The following is a 19787-nucleotide window of genomic DNA, read 5'->3' on the forward strand; positions in this document are numbered from 1 at the left end:
AAAACTGAATAAAAAATAATCCATGAGTTCATACTGATTAGAAAGAGAAAGAGTGGCGAAAGGAGGAAAAAAAAAAGACAAAAAAGAAAAAGAAAGTTGACTTCCTTATAGTCTACTGCTGACTAAGATAGAGAAGAAATACTGAAATTGGAAATTCATCACTTTATGACTATCATAAGGAAAAAAAAATCTTTAGGCAAGAATCATTAATGGATGCTCAGTCGTGGTGAGGAAGGGAGTCCGATAAGGAAGAGGACTCTTAGGGTGTCAAAATGTCTCCCCCCAAATTATGTATTAATCACAAAAAGGAAAATAGTAATAATATAATGGAGAAAATAGACAAGACCCTGCTAAGGTTGCCAGAATTGACATCACTGAGGAAGGGCACCTCGCCATCTTCTGCCAGACATGATTCCCTTAGGAAGACCCAAAATCCCTTCTGTCACATTCCCACCAAAAATGCAGGACTAAAATCCAATCACAAGGAAAGATTGAAAAACCCAAACTGAGTGACACTGTATAAAAATAACTGGCCAGAATTCTTCAAACATGTGGTAGATGTCATCACAAGGGAATATGTGAAACCAAAGGAAAGCTGAGGAACTGTTCCAGACTGAGGAAACTAAACAGACAAGACAATGAAAGCCAAAATGTGATCCTGGTCTGGGTTACACCTTGGGGGCTGCTGCATTAGGAAACATCACCAGGATAACTAGATAAAAGTGAAATATGGAACATAGATATGAGAAATACATGCATGCTAATTTTTCTAAATTTGATTATTATACTGGGGTTATAGAACATATCACTGTATTGGAGTTATCATTGTTCTTAGAAAATGCACACTGAAGTCTTAGGGAGTAAAAGGAAAGGATATATACAATCTATTATTAAACATTGTTTAAAAAACATGAAAAACTAATCGTTGAACACTACATCAAAAACTAATGATGTACTATATGTTGGCTAACTGAACATAATAATAAAAAAATAAAAATGAATAAAAATTTAAAAAAATAAAAACCGGGGTGGGGTGTGTATGTGTAGAAAGAAAGAGAAAGAAAAGCAAATGCACAAAATGTGTAAAAATTAGTGAGTTTAAATAAAACATAAATTGATGTTCTTTCTCCAAATTTTCAAAATTAAATATTGTTTTTTAAAATCTAAAAATTGTAAGAGAGTAGAAACACAAAGACAAAACTATCTGTAAATCAAATTCTATCCATGAGTTTCTAGTTTGTGACCTCTGATTTCAAGTATCATCTGACTTATCTGAAATAATTAAGGAAATATTAAACAAACCCCCACTCAATTGCAGTAAAAACTGAAATCAATGAAAATAAAAGACTTTTAAGCCTTCCACCTCAAGGCTGATTCTATGTTATAATTCCTGAATGTGATTTCTTCCTAAAAATTAACTTTAAAAAAAGATGGAGGAGGTAACTCTCAAAACAAGAAACGTGTTGTAAGAATTTCAGCTTAGATTCAGAGACTTGATGATTGTCGGGAGCCCCGGGAGTGGAGCTATCCACCTGCCAGGCTCCTTTCCTCTTATCACAGAACAAGAATACTGTTATCTGGTGGTTTTGGGACTAAGGGGTTATCCCAAAGGGAGGTTTTCCAGATAACAAGCTTTCACCTTAAATGCTTTTTAGAAATGATTTTTTTTTTCTAACATACTTCTGTCATTAAGGTATGTTTTTACATATCTTCTTTTCACCGTGCTTCAGCTAATGTTATTTGGGTCTTATCTGTCAGTGCCATGAACAGGGGACTTACTTATGTTCAATTTGCTGACGGAATATTGTTTTATTTTGTTGTGGTTTTTTTTTAAGATTTTATTTATTTGACAGAGAGAGACAAAATACAAGCAGGCGTGCTGCAGAGGGAGAGGGAAGAGCAGGTTCCTGCTGAGCAGAGAGCCTGATGCAGGACTTGATCCCAGGACCCCAGGATCATGAGCCAAAGGCAGAGGCTTAGCCGACTGAGCCACCCAGGTACTCTGCTGATGGAATATTGTTAAAAGAAGAGAATGTCCACAGCTAAGGAAAAGCATATGGGCTTCATGATAGAAATGCAGAAGGATGGTTAAGCGTCTGCCTTAAGCTCTGGTCATGATCCTGAAGTCCTGGGATCAAGCCCCAAGTTGGGCTCCTTGCTCACTGGGCAGCCTGCTTCTCCCTCTCCCTCTGCTTCTTCCCCTGCCTGTGCGCTCGCACTCGCTTGTGCTCTCTCGCTCTCTCTCTGTCAAATAAATAAATAAAATCTTAAAAAGAAAGAAAGAAAGAAAGAAAGGAAGGAAGGAAGGAAGGAAGGAAGGAAGGAAGGAAGGAAGAAAGAAAGAAAGAAAGAAAGAAAGAAAGAAAGAAAGAAAGAAAGAAAGAAAGAAAGAAAGAAATGCAAATAGATTATCCAGACTCCGCTCTTCCACTAACAGGAACATCACTGATAGTCACTGGCTACAGCTCTTCTCTAGAACCAGAGTAAAATGATACCACCTCTGGGGCACCTGGGTGGCTCAGTGGGTTAAGCCTCTGCCTTCAACTCAGGTCATGGTCTCAGGCTCCTGGGATCTAGTCCTGCATCGGGCTCTCTGCTCAACAGGGAGCCTGCTTCCCCCTCTCTCTCTGACTGCATTATCTGCCTACTTGTGATCTCTCTCTTTCTGTCAAATAAATAAATAAATAATCTTTTTTAAAAAATGATACCACCTCCAAGACCCATCTTGATCTCATAATCTCCACCATCCAATTCAGAAATTAACCTGCTTCCATTTCCTACTTGAGACTGAAGATGTAGTTACTCATACCAGTTGTCCCATGCTTGCTTTCTTTTTTTTTTTTTAAGATTTTATTTATTTATTTGACACAAAAAGAGAGAGAGCACAAACAGGGGGAAAGACAGGGAGACTGAGAAGCAGGCTCCACGCCTAGCAAGAAGCCAGGTGCAGGGCTCGGTCCCACAATCTTCGGGTCATGATCTGAACCAAAGACAGACACTTAACCAACTGAGCCATGCAGGTACCCTGTCTATGCTTTTTGACTTTGCTCACCCCAGGAAATAAGTTCATTATGGATCCCCAATAGATGTATATTAACCAAATAAGACATCCATTTACTGTTGCACCAATAAGTAAACTTTTTAAAAACACAAGATAAAATACATTTTAAAAACAAAGAGACAAAAAGTAAGTTATAAATGGGACCCTAATACTCTTTGCTCACAGTGCTTTGGATGCCACATTTTGTAGAAAAATTGTAAATTCCTACATGTATCATTTGAGGAGAGTCACATTTGCCCTCCTCGCTTCCCTGCCCATTGCTCTCCTCATGCCTTCTACACTCCTGCCACCTGGGATTACCATTCCTTGAATAAGTCATACCATTCTTGAATAAGACCTTACCATTCCCTGAATAAGTCATGCACTGTCGCACCTCCTTGTCTTAGCTTTTGCTTTCTCCTTGTTTTTCTAGTCGGACAGAAAACAACCATCACACATGCTACCTAATCTTTAAGACCTTGACCCGAAGTCACCTCTTTTATGAAGCCTTTGTTCTGCATTCCAGTTTTATTTCCTGCCTCAGAGTACAACACGATCGCCATGTAGTGCACTGCACCAAAGCAATGTGTATAAAATGAGTTATGCCCATGAATTACAGGAGTCTGCAAACTCCTTCACAAAGTATCAGTGTGTGAAGATCGAAATTGTCTTATTTTTATCTTTGCCTGGTTTCCAGCACCTTGTGCATGGCAAGGGCTCAATAAAAGCTAATCAAATTTAATTTCCTTGGGGAAGTTTTATCCTAGAGTTGAACTCTTCCTTTCAAAAGACCCCATTTTCTAGTACATCCGTGAGGGCAGTGATCCTCCGTAATGAAGATTAGAAGTAAGACTAGTCCTCAGCACCTCACACATATAGAAGACTACGTGTTACTGTAGATAACAGTCATGATGAAACTCTAAGTCTTGATGTCTTGTTTTACTAACAAAGTGTCGTTCAAAGAATCTATTCCTAGGAGGTATGAGATAAAATAAAATGAATAAAACTAGTGATGTCATTGTTGACTACCACAAGTTCTTTAATATTTAACTAGATCTAACTATTAATAATACATTCCAAGAATAAAGTATGACCATTACTCTATTTTTTTTCCCTGAGCCATTTTCAGACTTTCTGATTCATGCTGAGTGTAGCAGAGCACCTTGTGGCACCATGTGCCATGCGGAGACCAGATGAACCCAGGAAGAGGGCAGTGAGTCAGGACCATGGAGTTCCTGGTTCACACAAGCAGCTGCTGTGCCTGCAGGTTGTCTGGAAATCCCAGTCTGGAGTCAATGAATGATGTGACAGCAAAACTCACACCAAGAAGGAGGTGTTGCCTTTGTGGTTAGGACTTATGGTCTTCTGTATGTAAAAACAGTTATGGGTTACTCTGAGGACTAATACAGTGTTTGCTGTTTAACTGGGTGCTAAGCTAATGATAAAAATAAGATTGATTACTTTTAGAGCAATGGGAGGTCCTAGACCAGAGGGTTTTAAGTATTTGTTTGCCAAGGATTCTTTTGAGAAGTTGAAGAAAGGAGACATGAATGATTCACAAAGAGGCTTGGGAAAAACCTATACCCCTGAGATGTCAGGCTAGAAGATTCCGGAGCCTCCTTTCTCTCCTATGGTTTCATGATTTGTGTGTGCAATTAATTCTGTGCTGTGCTTTTTCAAAATCAGGGCAGTCATTTGTGTGGTTCTCGAACAACTTCTTAAAACTCTGAACATTCATGTAGGTCTCCAGAAGCATTTTGGTAGAAATATCAGTGGACAAGAATCAAGCCAAACTTCCTGGAAGTTTTAGCAAAACTTTTTTTTTTTTTTTTTTTTTGCAAAAGTAAACAAAATATCTTGAATAACATAGTTTATAAGTTCCAAAATATATATTTTCCTAATAAAATGAAGAATGCACAAATAAGGTTTTAATATATACTACAATTGCCAACTCTTCCCATGTTAACCCTGGGCCCTTTTAAGTCACAAGTTTTCAATCAAACAATCAAATAGATTTCTAATTATACGGCCAATATTGAAAGCTCATGGGGCTATTCCGATATATTTGAATCAGTATGTATTATTTGCTTTACTAAACCTAGACCACCAGAAAGAGTTATATGAAAGATTCCATGTTATATGAAATTCTTCTATACAATCATGTATTCACTTATTACTATATTTTCCTAAAAAAGGAAAGAAAACCCAGGCCACAAAATCAGCAAAAGGGTTAAGTTCTAAGAATTCAGCCGAGAGTAATATAAATAAGGAGGGAATAATTTTCAAAACTTGACCTTTGACCTCAAAAATAGACTGATAGATCTATAAAATCTGAAGCCTAGGTAAGGTTCTGATCATTCTTTTTTTCCTAGAGTAGACATTTTAAGTTATTAACTTTTAAATCATCCACTCCACTTTTTAAAAACTCAGTTTAGCATGTCCTTACAAAGCAAAGGAAATATTTCAGAATATTTCAGCCTGTCTCAACAAGATCTGATTTAGACAGCTACTCTAAGATATATAACTGACTTCTCCTAAAATTTAAAATATGGGGAAAATTGAACATCTTGTCCAATTTTCTGTTTTCATGTCTCTTCTGTGCTGCACCAAAAGCTTTATAAACACAAGGCTGGAGTGCGGTCAGCCAAGGTCTCAAAGGGCAGGGCATTTCTGATTCTGTTTTTTGTTGGGACTTTGAGCTTATCTCCTCTGCCTATACCAAATCAAACTCATGTTGCCCCAACAGCTACTCCAGTTTGGGAACTGAGGAAAGCAGTAACAGTCTTTTGACCAGAGAGAGACCAGGCTTTGATGGGGGGGGGGGGGACTGGAGAGAGGCTAAAATGCAGAAAGTAAGCCAAATGACAGTGGATGGGGGGAGGCCACAGACATCCTGTCCCAGAGAACTCTGGGGACTGCCCTATGAATTCAGGGTTCAGTGGGAAACTGTATATTTAGCTACTGTTCCCACGTAAGGATGTAAAAATTGAATGATAATGGTTAACTTTTAATAAACCTATTTTATTAAAATGTCTTACATTGTAATGCCTCCTTAATTGTTTAAATTGCCCAGAACTGGGGCGCCTGGGTGGCTCAGTGGGTTAAAGCCTCTGCCTTCAGCTCAGGTCATGATCCCAGGGTCCTGGAATTGAGCCCTGCATCAGGCTTTCTGCTCAACAGGAGCCTGCTTCCCTCTCTGCCTACTTGTGATCTCTGTCAAATAAATAAATAAAATCTTCAAAAAATAAAGTGCCCACAACTAGAGGCGCAGACACACAGGTTTAGAAAACTTAACTCTAGCCACTGGATGGAAATAAGAAGATCTATCTATCTGGCTGTCTGTAATTCACAGGGGAAAACGATCCAAAGACAAACCTGTCTACACAGCTTGACCAAATCTAAGAAGTAAGCCTGTGATGCTTAGCTAGTCATAGCCCAACATTTCATGATTACGCAGTGAATACGGTGATGTGCCCTTATGGTAATGTTAACTCTCTCTCCCTCAATCTTCACATGCACTTGATCACCAAGATTTGCCCAGCTGGAGTGACTCATGAGTAATGCTCCCCTTCATCTTTCGAGTCACTGCTTTAGCTCTTCCAGGTGATCTACACAAGGTTACCCAGACCACCATTCCAACAAGGATGTGGCGAATCCACTCTCTTTTGCACAGAGGAGGAAGCCCAGCTCCTTGGCACTGTCTACACGGCCCTGTGCAGTCTGGCACCACTTTATCATCTCCTGACTTCATTGTTGCCAAGCCGGCTCTCTAACCTATGCACAGTGGATTCCTTGTGCTTTTTCCGATCCCTCTCAGGCTTCTAGCTTTTACATGGACTATTTCCTCTCCCTAGAAAGACATTTCTTCGGTCTTCCCCTGGTGAGCTCCTCTTAATCTTTCAAGACCAATTCAAATGTCATCTTCTCTGTAAAACGTTCTTCGACCGACCCGCCCCAAACTAACTCCCACAGGGGAAGTAAGTGTGCTCCCTCACTGCGGAGGGTTCCCCGCAGCATTTTGCGCCTACCCCCATTAGGGCATTTATCACATTCTCCTATCATGGTAGTGCTCAAAGACCAACTTCAAAGTTGGCTCTGTCACAAATTGCTGTGTGACCTCATTGAGACCACTGGACTTCCTTGTACTTCATTTCTTCATCTGTAAAATGGGAATAAACACAGCTACCAAACAGAGCTGTTGTAACAATTCAAGAATGCCTTAAAGCATCAACACAATTTTTGGCTGTGGTAAAAATTTAATAAATAGAGCTAAAATAACTATTATTAATAAGTTATTACTGCATTAATTATATATGTAAATATCTAAGGGTTATTAAAACTCTATGAGGGTAAGAACTGTGTCTTTTTTTATAATCTTCATCACACATCTACATAAATTCAGTTATTTCGTTTATCTCCTACATATCTGAGTGGGTTTTTCTCTTTTCTGATGTGACCCCTGTTGTAAGACTCCCACTAGGTTCTTGTCTCTGGAAAAACCTGCCCAATCTGAAAGTGATACACCAAAGTCTTGCTAAACCGTAAGACACAGGCCCTGGCGGGGAATATAGTTTTCAGTAACTACAGTGATTCAGTGATTATGTGCTGAGAATACCTACTCTAAATATTTATAGTTCCTTTCTAAAACAAAACAACAACAACAAAAAACCCTAAAGTATTTTTGAAGGAGATAGCGATAGGCAGGGGGAAGAGGAGGCTGAATGTTTGAATGTGTACGTGTACAGAATATATATTATCATGGAATAACCCAAATGCTTAAACAATGTTTGTATTGCTCCTTCCCAACACTTCCAGATGTCCTAAAGCTTCCCTAATTTCCCTAAAGGGATTAAATTAGTACAGCTATGTTGCAGACTTGGCATGAACAGAATTTTCATCATAAACAACGCTTTTGTGTTGTATAGTTTAAATCACATTCAGTACCCAGAAGAAATATGCCATTTCAGGAATTTTATTTCTAACCTCCTAACATGTCTCCAAATAGTGATTTGTATTTTATAAACAGATGAGTTCAGGTTAAAAATCACACTGATGAAAGCAGAACACAGGGTGTCTTACAGCTTTTTATTGATTTCTCTACTGGGGTAGGATTTATTGACATGAAAAGGTCCACTTCCTGCATCATCCAGAATTCTCCAGAAACTTTTAAATTATATATTTTTAATTATATTTAATTGTATCTACATTATATTACATGTTTAATTATATATACTTAAATAATATGTTCTATTTATATAATATATATATTTAAATTCTCCATATATGTGTGTATACATGCACATATATATATGCCAGTTAATACATATTTATATTATTATATATATTAATATATATGTATTAGCTATTATCACACATCCACTCTCCCTTCTTTCTGATCATACTTCGCTCATTCTTCCCAAGAACATCCTACCTACCAGTTCTCATGTGGTCACTCTGTAGTTACAGTCTAGGCTATAACTAATACTCTTAACAGTCTAATCCTCTTAGGTCAGATGTGCAGTATATCATTAATTCTAGGATGCACACTTTTTTCAAATTTTAACATCTCTCCAATCAGGATGTATTCAATCAATGACATACTGCCTATATGATTTGACTTGACTTTTCTTTTTTAGTGGTCCAGACAAGTAATAGTGTATATCATAATCTATAACATCTTACATTCAATGAAATTTAATCTTGCTGATATTTGAAATGCCATCATATTCAACGGTCGTATCCTGTCTGTATATTTTACTAAACCAACTTGTATGTGGGAGTATGTTTTTATACTATTGTACCCCTAACCACTAGAATGTTATTATGTTTTAGGAATTCATCAAGAATTTGATTAACAATTAATGATGCAACGTGATCCAAGGAACCAAAAATAGTCCAGATTTCTGAAGAAACATTCAATTGTACAATAGCATAATATACTTATTGAGGTGAACATATGGATATATTTTTAAATCATTGAATATATTTGAAAAGGTTTTCAGCAAGGATTAAGTTAAAACAATTCATTTTTTTTAATCAGTAAGATACAACCAGATGTTTGTCTTTTTCTTATGCCTTCTCTGACATTCCCTGTATCTTAAAAATGATAGGAATCTCAAAGAGGGCTTTAACCATTCCATATTTTTGTGCAGGACTTTACCTAGACTGCTAAAGGAAAATAAGATAAACTTTTAAAAATGAGTCTTCTGTCTTCTCTGTAGTTCACATTTTAGTGTTTCTACTCATAGTGAGAATTCATTCCAAAGTAGAGGTATTGATATTCACTGAGTTTATAGAACTGCCTAAACTACCTGTCCCTTCACCAAATAAAGTCCACAATTAACCTACAAGACAGAGATAACATTAGATAGTCCTATTCCAAAGGTCTGGGCAATAGTGGCTCACCTTTTAAAAACCTCCACTTTATTGTGTGTCAAATAAATTATGGAACCAAGAATGAATTTTCAAAACTGCCCTGAGCTGTATTTCTCTTGTGCTCTCTCACAGCTGCCTCTCGCCTGCCATCAGAGGACACAGTGGGGGTCACCTGTCTTCTTGGCCAGATAAGGATTCATTGTATAAACAAGTGTTAACCACTAGCTACATGCGGATACTCTGCCAGGTCAGGAAAGATGCAAAAATAAATTACTTTCAAAGGACCTACAGGTTGATATACATATATAACACATGAGACCCACCTTGAGAAAACCTCTTGAGAATGTCACACTGTTGGGGAGCAATCACACTGGAAGCTTTTCTCCTTATATTGAAGCTGTGATGAAGCAGACATGGCAGAAAACAGTATTTCATCCCCTTAACTTACCTGGATGTCAGAGGCCTAGAAATAGCATAGGTATCTTTAAAGAAACTAGTACCAGAGAAAATAAAGTTATTTTAAAAAAATCGATATCCAGTTGGCATAGAGAGAACAAGTTTCTACAGTTCAGAAACATGCCTTTTCTGAGCTCAGAAAAATGGTGTTCCAGGAATTGAGATTCCAAGAGCCCATTTTGGAACTCTGAGAAACGTGTTAGGAGAGGTTGCATAGGAGAGGTTGCATAGGAGAGGTTGCACCTGCTCTCTCCTTTGAGCCCCCCCGGGCGGGGGGAGGGTGGGGGTGGCCGGAGGACACTATGTGTTCTTTGGCCACAAGCGATAGGGGCCACATCACAGCCTCACCCTGGCTGGGCAGGCTCTAACTGCTCTCTCCGTGCAGATGTGAGACCGCTCAGACCCGTGACTACACAGACACCTTCTAGACAGCTGGGAGTGACAATGATAAAAAGAGTCTGTGAAGACACCCGCACTGTGTGTGTGTGCATGTGTGAGTGTAAATGTTTCATTATAGTACAGTACTTTTTTTAACACAAGGAAATACATGTTGGTGGTCATAAATCATTTTAGAATGAGAACTAATTATTCAAATAATCTTATTTTGCTTTGAAATGTACCTATGCAGGGATCAGGTCAAAAGAACATTAGCTACAAAATGTGCAGTCAAATAAATTTATCACAGAATTTGGAAAAATGGGTCCTGCAAAATTTGGACTGCCAAGATGTCCTTTTTTTTTTTTTTTTTAAAGATTTTATTTATTTATTTGACAGACAGAGATCACAAGTAGGCAGAGAGGCAGGCAGAGAGAGAGGAGGAAGCAGGCTCCCTGCTGAGCAGAGAGCCTGATGTGGGACTCGATCCCAGGACCCTGGGATCATGACCTGAGCTGAAGGCAGAGACTTTAACCCACTGAGCCACCCAGGCACCCCCAAGATGTCCTATTAAATGATAAAATAATGTTAAGAGAATGTTAGGTAAAAACAAGAGATGAATATAGTGGTCATTTTAGGATTATGGTGAAGTTAAGTCAAGCCCATTTATCACTCAACATATATTACCTTGAGTGGTTCTACTGGGTAAAGAAAATAAATAAACTGGGAGTGAACAACCAAAATTTATTATTTTTTTTAAATTCCTTTGATTAAAAAACTTCTGTAACTATCTACACAGCTACACTAATAAAATCATATAACTTCAGAGGTGCAAGCTTAGTTTCAATCTTACCAAACCGCATGTTTTAAACATGTGCATCTTATTATATATCAGCTATACCTCAATAAATTGGCAAAAAAAATCTATGTTGGTATTTATAAAGTTTATAAAGTCATACACAAGACAACACAGTGGGAACAGAGGATTATTTAAAGAACAAGTAGTATTTTGGAGAGAGATTTGTATTAGTGTTTTCATCAAATCTTTAAAACCATTTATTCAGATACCTTTTTGTTCAGAAGTAGAACTTATCAAAGCAGCTGTGATGAAATGACCATAATACTAAATGATTAGTGTGTGCTCCCCAAGCTGTGTGTGAGACACCATTACTGTGTGAGCTGTGCCATTCACAGCAAGGCAGCCAGGAATCGATCTCCTGAGGCCTGGGGGACCCAACACCCCCACCCTTATTTAGACCCACAGGCGCTGCCCCACAACCTCCACCAAAGCCCATGTAAGGAGCTGAGTCCTTAAGGACTGAAGAAAACTGTCTCCTGAAAATATAAATAAATAAATAAAATAAAAATTATACTTCAGAAAAAACTTAGAGATAATTGTAAGGTTGACGAATAATGGCAATAAAATAAGGCTGCTATTTCTATAAATCTGAAAATATTTCAAAATATTGCTAAACTTGAATGGAAAATAACTAGGCAGAAATCAAAGACTGTAGACTATAGAAGAAATCTTCCTGCAAAAAACAGATATAACAAAAATAAGCATGACAGTTTATTTAAACCTTACTGTACTTAATCCAAGCCTCCAAATATATTGTTTTATAGTTATAGGAGGAAATTTTTCTCTTAAATTATGGACATTTAATTTGTAACCTTCACTAACTTTCTGTTGAAGAGATTAAATGAATTTGTAGACTGCTTCTCTTCTGAATTAATCTCCACAAGCTCTTTTAGATAATCTCAGGAAGAACAGACCAGGAAAAAGTATGTACAACTTAAGTGTCATTGTAACAGGAAAAGACATTAGGTTTAAAAGAGACTTCCTTACTAGTGCTCTCCATCCTAGTGAAATTTTAAATATCATAAACCAAACACCAGATAGTCCAATGTAACTAAGGGAGGGATATACATTTAATCAGTTAATAATTTTCTTGGAAGTTTTGGATTAATTAGGAGATGAAAATAAAGCACAATAAAGAATGAGAGTACAAAGAGGGAAAAAAATCCTACTTATTTTTTATTTTATGCACATAGGCACATATAAAAATAAAAATTACAGCATATGATTTAAAATACAAAAAAAAAAGGCACGAAAATGTGTATTTTTTTTTTCTAAGAAGTTTGTGAAGACCTTCAAGACCACACCTTGTCAAGCTGTGTGAAGGCAGAGTGAGACATGTTCATTGAGGATAGGTCAGGGGACCCTGAGTGATAAAGCAATTGGTCATGCCAGAACTTAATGGCCTTTAGTCTATGGCAAATTCACTGGTCTTCTGACACATTTAGGGCTGTAAAGTTATATAAAGGGATAATCTTTCAGGAGGCAAAAAATATAGATTGTTTCCTTAAATAGTCGTAGTCCAAGAAGATCAACATCACACAACTGAACTTTTAATTGCAAATTCTTTTAGTCTATAAAAGTGGTTGGGAGTACAGATGGTTTGGTAAAAAATAAATATCACACTATTTAATCCTTGCATATGTATCGATGAAAGAATAAGAGTCTAAGACAGTATTATATGCCTTAAACATTAACTTAGAAATGTTATAGCTTGCTGTTTTCATGAAATGTGTTCCCTTCCTCCCCATCACCACCCAACTGCACTTTTCCTTGAGTAACGTGTCTGGCCAAAGTAGACATGGAAATGACACACATACAATACATGTCTAAATGATTTTGGATAATGACTACTCTTAGAAAAATAGAGCAATCGTGTTCCTTGAAGAATCAGTTTTTTAACTTGGCTTCATCTTAGAGACTACTACTAATAAAATCATCCATCTTTACGCCATTCAGGGTGGTGGATTGTCCCAGCTTTTGTTGTCTTTCCTCATAACCTTGGGAAGTTGATTCTTTCACAGGAGGAAATGTGAGATGGAATTCAAGCCAGGTGATTTTTCAACCTAAGATGTAACTTGGTGGAAAACCAACACTGAAATTAATAAGAGTATCGATCAATTGTTATCTGTAGAATCAGTAAGTTGGAGAGAAACCAGGAATGCCTCTGGGGAGCAGAACCTTACCGAATCCACATTTCCCCTTCCTTGCCTAGTAATTGAGCAACCTTGGCCAATTTGTTCAATTTTGCTAAATATCCTTTTTTTCCCCTTCGGTGTAATATGGAGAATAATGTTTATTGCAGAATTTTTGTGAAATTAAGGTAGATAATACTTAAAGCACAATTGCTGGCACATACTAGAAACACAATAAATGAAAGGTATTACCGTCACTGTTGTTATTTCAATGCTTACTACGATATCCCCCTTTTTAGTTCTCCCTGGTAATTGAAAGCTGCTTCTTGAAGAAATCTATGCAGCACTCAGGGTTGGGTTTGTATGAGAAACAAGTCAGTTTGCAAGTGCATGTAATGAGTAAAAGAATAAAGCTCTTTCCCAACATGTCCCAGAAGCAGAGCCAGATAATAAGCATGGACGTCAACCTTGAGAAAGAATGACAACCCGAACTGTTGTAATGAAAGATTAGAATCTGTATGAGGTAGTTAGAATGAAGAGGAATAGTCAAAGGTCTACCAATCTCCCCTGCCCACAACCATCGCCAACACCCATCCCTAGAAAAGAATACCAGGAACAATTCTTCTTAAAATGAGAATTCATTCAATACTACAGTCCAAGCTTTCAAGAGAGAAGTTCAAAACATACACCATCTGTCCTCCCACCTCCCTGCTGCCAGTCCGCAGGAAACAATAATCTACTTTCTGTCACTATAATTGAGTTTTTGTTTTCTGGAGTTTTATATAAATAGTGTTATAGTATGCACTTTTTCTGGCGACGGTGGGGGGGGAGGTGTGAGGAGAGAGCTTATCCAGAGTCCTGCCCCAACTGCTGCTGGATGGTTGAAGTCCACTTTCAGTACATTGTCCCCTCATAGTGGTTCCCAACCTTGGCTATGACACAATGCCCTGTGAGAACCTGATAGATTCTGGGAGACACTTTCTGAGAACACACACACACACACACTCTGGTATAACTCCAACAAAATGTTGCATAGAATTTCAGGGCATTCAGAGGAAAGAATTTGCTTTATCTTATAGCTTTTATAGACATCAAAAATGATCAAACTGAAAATCTCCATCTATTTATCACATCAAAGCAGTAAGACAAGGGGAACCGGAAGTTCCACAGAGCTGTGCCTTCATATTTTCAGTGTCGACCAGAAGGGGTTGTATTTATTTGCTCAGAGGATATTTTTCTCTTCTTTTTAAGGAAGCACAAGACATGACAGAATCAACTTTCTTTATTGTTTAAAAGAAAGGTTGTTTTTTATTTATTTTTTTTTGAAAGGTTGTCTTTTAAAAACTGTTTATAGTGGGTATTTTTGAAGGGGAAGGATACTATACCAATGTACTATTAACATATATATATTTATATTTATACATATATTTATTTATGTAAATATATTTATATATGAGTAATATATATTTATACATGTGTGATATATATTTATATATGTGTAATATATATGTTTTATATAAATATATAAATTATAATTATGAATATAAAATATAAGAGTGAGCTTACTCAATCATTTGCACACATATATTCTCTTGGAAAATAATATCTAAATCTGTATGCAAAACCACCCATCAGATTAAAGCACTATTTGATATGTCTCAAAATATTTCATTTTGTGCCTACATGATAACTTTTTTTCTCTCTTCCTTTCGGCAATAAGTGCTGCAACACTGTTTATCAAAGGAACAAATATGAAAGAAAGACATTGCTTTGAAGTGAAGACAGATAGATCCCCTGGCAAACTACAGCTTGAGGTACAATTTCCTAATGTTCACATTCCTAGGAAAGGAAATGAAAGAGACTCAACTCTTGAGAAAGCTTTAATGCCAGCTTTGATCTCAATTATAAAAAGTTATTAACGGAAAGTACATGTTTACATTTAGGATTCAAGTGGGGATATACTATGGAGTGTTTAATAAAAAGTTGAGGAAAGAGGAAAAGATGGCTTTTACAATTGATTTGAAAAATTTACCTCTTTTTTTAAAGCAATTGAAAAAGTTGTTAAGATTGATATGTCACAGGAGTTGAAACAAATGGTAACTAATCCTGTAAGCCTGGGAAGTGAACAATATGGTGGAACCCTGCCCTGGGAAGCTGGACTCTGGGTTTCATTTTTAGCTCTGTGCAACCACTGATGATATAAGCTTAAGCAAATTCCTTTAATCTCTCTGAGACTCAACTTGCCTACTCATAAAATGCATGGAATGAGCTAGATCATCTCTGAGATACTTTCTGTCTACAACAACCTATTTCTTAGTCCCTATTACCTAAGCCATACCCACACTCCAGGAAATATAAGTAAAATCTTAGCCTTGATAGAAATAGTTTTTTTTTTTAAATATAAATGAGTAATAAGAATTAAATAGTAACCATAGGTCTGTTCATTTAATGAACATTATTGGGATTCAGCCTATAAAGGGCACACATACAAAAAAAAAAAATTCTAGTCAGTTTTTGGTATTTGCATAAACACTATGTAATTGTAAATATCAAGAATAATTTTTGTCAGACTAAAATGTTCTAATTAACATGTTCATTGTCTTTTACCTGTCAAATGTTTTATTAAAGTCAGTAAAGAAATTATTTCATACTCTGCAGGCAAATATTTCTGAGGTAATGGAAAAACATCTCAGAACAGTCTAGAGCCGCAAAAAGAAAGGGGGAAGAGAGTAACGTGTTCATCGTCTTTACTTGTCAAATGTTTTATTGAAGTCAGTAAAGAAATTATTTCATACTCCGCAGGCAAATATTTCTGACGTAATGGAAAAACTTCTCAGAATAATCTAGAGCAGCAAAAAGAAGGGAAGAAGAGAGGGATGGGAAGAGAGACAGAGAGAAATAATCCACAAAATGGAAAATGTCTCCTCGGATACTGGAGAGAAGCTTATCTCAGGGAGGGGGGAAAAAAGGCAGCAAGACCACGAATAGGCCAATAGCTTCAACAACTAAGATATTTTCATTGCTGGGTTAAAATGGTGTGAGACTTCTGTTGAGACTAGAGCTGCCTTTCTTTTTCATGAAAAAGGGTCTTTCACTCACTCTTTCTTTAAGAAAATGTAGGCCATGCAGACAATCTGGGAATGGATATTCTTCTTATTTCTTCCCCAATCTCATTTTCTTTTCTAGTTCCTTCCCTGCTCTTTGCAGCCCAAAAGGAGAAGGCAGGTGGAGTAGGAGGTAAGGGAAGAATATTCATCCAACATGACCTCTTGAGTCACTGCCTGTGTATCAGCTTCTCCAAGCACTAAAGGAGTGAGTCAGATCCTCAGTCCTCTGTTCAGAGTCCCCAAAGTCTGAAGGAAAAGTGGCAGGTCATCTAGTCTAGTGTTTTCCCAGTAGGGAGCTCTTTGAGTGCCATCATCCCACTTTTACCATATATGGGTATCAGTTGTGATATTCTTTGGTAAATATTTTTTAATGGCTCATCTTTTTATTCAAATATTTTTTTAAAAATCAAATGGTATTTTACCAATCAGTTTAACAAAAATTGAAGTTAAATCTAAAAATATTTACAATACATACAAAATGTACAATGGAAGCAACACAGTATTATTATTTAATCCCCAACAACTACCATTGACCAATAAAACGGCAATCAGATGTCTGTCCTGTCTTTGATAATGAAGAAGATTACTAAAATGATAAAGTCTTATTAAGGTGTTCAGAACTGAGACACTGTTTCTTAACATAATCAGAAGGCGTGAAAGATAATTGAGAAGGAAGAATTTTCTCGCTCTGTGATTCAAGGTTATTTAATGCTCTATGAATCATTGATAATCTTTCCATACAAAGCAGGGGTAAAAACAAAATGGAAATAAAGTATCTTTTGTTGATATCATACAAATTAGAAAAACATTCATTTATTCTACAAGCCTAACAATTTTTAGATTGATACTATAAATGTAACCTAGTCTTCCTCTTTACTCTTGCTTCTGCATTAAATACCCCAAGAAGATTTAAAAACATAAAAACAGAAACAAAAATCTTTGTCTTTGATGAAAGTCTAATGATCTGTTTTTGGAAAGAAAGCAACCACACAAAGAATAAAGAACAAAGCAATCATTTGTTCAAGTGTCGGATGACATAGGAATAGCTGCCCTTTGTCCTTTTATTTTTTTTTTATTTTATTTTTAAGTAATTTCTACATCCAACGTGGGGATTACAACCCCAAGACTAAGAGTCACACCCTCCACCAACTGTGCCAGGCAGGTACCCTGTCCTTCTTTTAAGAATTATTTATTGGTGGGATGCCTAGGTGGCTCAGTTGGTTAAGCAGCTGCCTTCAGTTCAGGTCATGATCCCAGTGTCCTGGGATTGAGTCCCACATTGGGCTCCTGGCTTGGCAGGAAGCCTGCTTCTCCCTCTGCCTCTGCCTGCAGCTCTGTTTGCCTGTGCTCATTCGCGCTGTCTGTCTGTCTCTCTCTCTCTTTCTCTCTGACAAGTAAATAAATAATAAAATCTTAAAAAAAAAAAAGAATTATTTATTGGGGCCCCTAGATGACTCAGTTAGTTAATCATCCAACTCTTTTTTTTTTTTAAGATTTATTTATTTGTTTGACTGAGAGAGATCACAAGTAGACAGAGAGGCAGACAGAGAGAGAGAGAGAGAGAGAAGCAGCCTCCCTGCTGAGCAGAGAGCCTAATATGTGGGACTCGATCCCAGGACCCTGAGATCATGACCTGAGCCGAAGGCAGCGGCTTAACCCACTGAGCCACCAGGCGCCCCAGCATCCAACTCTTGATCTCAGCTCAGATCTTTATGTCAGGGTCTTGAGTTCAAGACCCATGTTAGGCTCCACACCCAGCCCAGAGCCTACTTAGAAAAAATAATTATTTACTGTGCATCTACTATGGGCCAGGGGCATGGTGTTCAGTGCTTTACAAACATTGTCTCATTTAACCTTCTTACCAATCAAGTAAGGTGACGACATTGCTATTCTAAATGAGGAAGCTGAGGTTCAGAGAGGAAAATAAGCAAACACGCCCAGGATAGCACAACTGTACCGAAGGAGCAGGACTCACACTAAGCCCATCTCAATCTGTGCATTCTTTATTGGATAAGGAATCAAGGAGTCTAAAAGGGAGAGCTGTTTCAGAATCCCCAAAATTTAGTGCAGTTTTAACCCCTGTCAGCTGCCAGGATCATCTGAACTGCTCTGGAGTTCAAATTCTGCAGGTGAATTTCCTGTGAGCATGGCCCAATGCAGGGTCCAGTGCTGGGATGGTTATGAGAGAGGATGGTGCAAAAATTCTCTAAGCTGCCTTATCTGGCTCACAGCTCACAGGCTACCCCAGGTGCTTAGTTTAAAACAAAAACAAAAACAATGGCCTCGACCATCACCGACCATCACCGTTCCTCAGCCTGCACCCAGGGGTCTTCCCAAAGCATATTGCTTTTAGGCATTACCAGGGGAAGCAGAAGGGAAATGGTTTGTTTTTTCTAAACTTCAAGCTTGTACTGAAGTGTGACTCTGAATTGAAAGGCAAATTCAAGTTAAAATCATTGGACTAAAATATGATGAAAGGAATTTTATTAAAAAATCCACCAGAACACCAGGGTTGAGAAAGTTCAAATGGCTGCACAGGCAGCCACAGCTGGAGGGTATTATGTGAAGCTTAATCTCTGTCCTGGGGTGGCATATCCAGGCACCGAGCCGCCATGTTTTAGGAACTCCAGCAGACGTTGTCTGGAGTTTGACCAAAACAAGAGTGCCCCGCTGCCACAAACTGAATTACTCCCAAAATCATCCCAGGCATGAAAGACTGTTCTTTGTACTCTCTCCACCACCTCTCCTCCAATTTGATACAAACTCCCAGGTTCATATCATCTAGAAACCCATGTATTTAACAGCAGATAAAAGCACTATCAAGATGGAATGCCAATAAACAGAGTGTTCATTCTGTTCAGGCAGCCTAACCTGTTCTGTAAGCTAATTTCTAACCAAGAAAGATATATTGCTTTTAGAAATTAAAGGGCAAACAAATTACAACTGTTTTCACAGTTCAAGGACATGTCTGTTATGATGAAGGTACCAAGAATACACAATGAGGAAAAGACAGTCTCTTCAGTAGATTGTGCTGCATTGTAGAAATTGTCGCACAAACCAACCATTATATTAGTTAAGATACAGTAAAGTTTTCTATTAATCTAAAAAAAATAGAGAAAGAAGTGGAACTACATCAAACTAAAAGTTTCCACACATGAAAAAAAATCAACAAAATGAAAAGACAAGCTACTAAAAGGGAGAAGATATTTGCAAATGATATATCCAATAAGGAATTTATATCCAACATATATAAAGATCTCATACAACTGAATAACAACAACAACAAAAAATCAAACAATCACATTAAAAAATGGTCAGAGGAACTGAATAGACATTTTTCCAAAGAAGACATACATATGGCTAATAGGCATAGGAAAAGATGCTCAATAGCACTAATCATCATGGAAATGCAAATCAAAATCACAATGAGATATCATCTCACA

Source organism: Mustela erminea, chromosome 16 (assembly GCF_009829155.1).
Source record: "Mustela erminea isolate mMusErm1 chromosome 16, mMusErm1.Pri, whole genome shotgun sequence".
Taxonomy (NCBI): Eukaryota; Metazoa; Chordata; class Mammalia; order Carnivora; family Mustelidae; genus Mustela; species Mustela erminea.